This window comes from Balaenoptera musculus, chromosome 4, assembly GCF_009873245.2.
Source record: "Balaenoptera musculus isolate JJ_BM4_2016_0621 chromosome 4, mBalMus1.pri.v3, whole genome shotgun sequence".
NCBI classification, from domain to species: Eukaryota; Metazoa; Chordata; class Mammalia; order Artiodactyla; family Balaenopteridae; genus Balaenoptera; species Balaenoptera musculus.
In genome coordinates this window covers 141,914,578-141,917,669 of record NC_045788.1, presented here as the reverse complement: position 1 = coordinate 141,917,669, position 3,092 = coordinate 141,914,578, and the positions used below count along the sequence as shown (strand labels likewise).

Genomic DNA, 3,092 nt, shown 5'->3' with positions numbered 1-3,092 from the left:
TTTTGGTAAAATTCAGCTCTTGCACAGTAGTGGCTACTCAGCCCCCATCACCAGCCCAGGGCAGAGCAGCTACGCCCTCGCAGCCACCTGCGTAGACTGTGGGAGTCAGGGTGGGAAACAGGACCCTGCCCCCAAATACAGGGGGCTGTGATCTGAAGGCAGGTTGCTGCTTCCGATCCCAGAGGGGCCCACAGAGGGGGGTAGCCATCGTTGTACCTCCTCCATCGCTGCCAGCCCCTCCCCCTCAGGCCGAAGTGACTGCCAGAGCACTTAAAGGGCTGGCATCTTTTTTTCATCGTCCTTTGTTTTCTGCTTTTTCCTCTTTTGGAGACAGACGTTAAAGATTAGAACATCCAAAAACAACTGCATATATGGGGAAAACTAGAAAGTGACTGTATGTACCCAGGGAAAGGCTCAGAAAAGACCTGAGAAGACTAAGTTTACACCTCAGGCACAGCATAGAGACAGCCTACAACAATTAAAAACACACACACACAAACACACACACACACACACGGTGCTCGCTTTGGCAGCACATATACTAAAATTGGAATGGTACAGAGAAGATTAGCATGGCCCCGAGCAAGGATGACATGCGAATTCATGAAGCGTTCCATATTTTTAGAGGGGATATATGTATACGTGTGGCTGATTCACTTTGCTGTACAGCAGAAATGAACACAACATTGTAAAGAAACTATACTCCAAAAACAAAAACAATGACAACAATAAACAAATCAACAACAAAACCCAGCAAACGCTGGGAAAGAGGGCAGAATCTGATTTTCAGAGCTACCACATTATTAGATCCAAATGTCCAGTTTTCAACAAAAAATTACAAGGCATTCAAAGAAACAGGGACACAGGGTCCATTCAAAGGAAAAAAAAAAAAATCAACAGGAACTGTCTCTGAGAGACCTGAGGGCAGATCTACTAAACAAAGACTTTAAAGCAACTGCCTTAAAGACGGCTCAGAGGACTAGAGGAAGATGTGGAGAGAGTCAAGAAAATGATATGCAAACAAAATGGAAATATCAATAAATAGACCTAAATAGAGACCAAGAAAGAAAACCTAAAAAGAAGCCAAAAATAAATTCTGGAGCTTACAACTGAAATGAAAAGTTGGAGCTTACAAAGCTTCAAATGGAGCTTACAGCTCCAAATGAAAAGATGAATTCAAAGGCAGATTTGAGCAGAAGAAAGAATCAGTGCTATTGTAGATAAGACAGTTGAAATTATCAAGTCTGAGGAACAGGAAAAAAAAAAAGATTGAAGAAAAGTGAACAGAGCCTGAGGGCCCTGTGAGACACAATGTATAAAGATGTAATTTTGTGAAATTGACAAGGAAAAGGAGTGGGGATGGAGCTGTAAGGGAGCAGAATTTTTGTATGTTATTGAAGTTAAGCTGCTACAAATTCAAATTAGAGTGTTATAACTTTAGGATGCTAAGTGTAATCCTCCTGGTAATCACAAAGAAAATAGCTATAGGATATACACCAAAGGAGATGAGAAAGGAATTTAAACATTTCATGACAAGAAATCAACTAAACACGAAAGACAACAGTAATGCAGGAAAGCAGGGACAAAAAAGCTATAGGGCATATAGAAAACAAATAGCAAAATGACAGAAGTAAGTCCCTCCTTATCAATAATTGCTTTTAATGTAGATGGATTAACTCTGCAGTCAAAAGACAGAGCTTAGCAGAATAGATGAAAATACACAATCCAGCTATATGCTGTCTACAGGAGACTCACTTTAGATCCAAAGATACAAATAGATTGAAAGTAAAAGGGTGGAAGAAGATATTCCATGCAAATAGTAACCAAAAGACAGCAGGGTGGCTGTACTAATATCAGAAAAAATAAACTTTAAATAAAAAAGATCACAAGAGGTAAAGAAGGACATTATGTATTAGCAAAATGTTCAATACAGCAAGGAGCTATGACTGTTGTAAACATTTGTATACCTAATAACAGACCAGCAGATGAAGCAAAAACTGACAGAACTGAAGGGCGAAATAGACAGTTCTACAGTAATAGACTTCAAATCCCCGCTCTCAATAGTGTATGGAAAAACTAGATAGAAGATAAGTAAGGAAATAGAGGACTTAACGCAATAACCAACTAGATCTAACAGACCTATACAGAACCCTCCACCCAACAACAGAATGCACGTTCTTCTCAAGTGCACATGGGACATTCTCCAGGACAGACCACATGTTAGGCCACAAATTAAGTCTCAGTAGATATGAAAGGATAGGGACTTCCCTGGTGGCGCAGTGGTTAAGAATCCGCCTGCCAATGCAGGGGACACGGGTTCGAGCCATGGTCCGGGAAGATCCCACGTGCCGTGGAGCAACTAAGCCCGTGCGCCACAACTACTGAGTCTGTGCTCTAGAGCCCGTGAACTGCAACTACTGAGCCCACGTGCCACAACTACTGAAGCCCATGCGCCTAGAGCCCGTGCTCTGCAATGAGAAGCCACCACAATGAGAAGCCCGCACACCGCAACGAAGACCCAACACAACCATAAATAAATAAATAAATTTATTTATTTAAAAAATAGATATGAAAAGATAAATATCGTACAAAGACTCTTCTCTGACTACAACAGGATGATGTTAGAAATTAAAAACAGAAGAAAAACTGTTAAACAACACACAATTGTGGAAATTAAACAACACACTCTTAATCAATGGATCAAAGAAGAAGTCACAAGGGAAATTAATATATGACTAGAGATGAATGAAAACAAAACCACAACATACTAAAACTTATGGGACGTGGCGAAAGCTAAGGGAGAAATTTATAGCTATAAATGCTTACATTAAACAGCAAGAAAGATCTCAAGCCAACAACCTAACTTTCTAACTTAAGGAACTAGAAAAAGAACAAACTAAACCCAAAGCTGCCAGAAGGAAGAAACGAATAAAGCTTAGAGCAGGGATAAACAAAACAGAGAATAGAAAAACAGTAGAAAATTCATTATACTGAGAGTTGGTTCTTCAAAAAGATCAACAAAATTGACAAACCTTTAGCTTGATAGACCAAGGAAAATAGAGAGACGACTCAAATTACTAAAATCAGAAATG

General features: G+C 39.9%; 1 non-coding gene across 1 annotated transcript; it reads left to right on the top strand.

Annotated features, from left to right (window-relative positions):
• Positions 1-517: 517 nt before the first annotated feature.
• On the top strand, positions 518-623 carry LOC118895104. The gene has a single exon (XR_005019874.1). It is a non-coding gene; the product is annotated as a U6 spliceosomal RNA (small nuclear RNA).
• Positions 624-3,092: the final 2,469 nt, after the last annotated feature.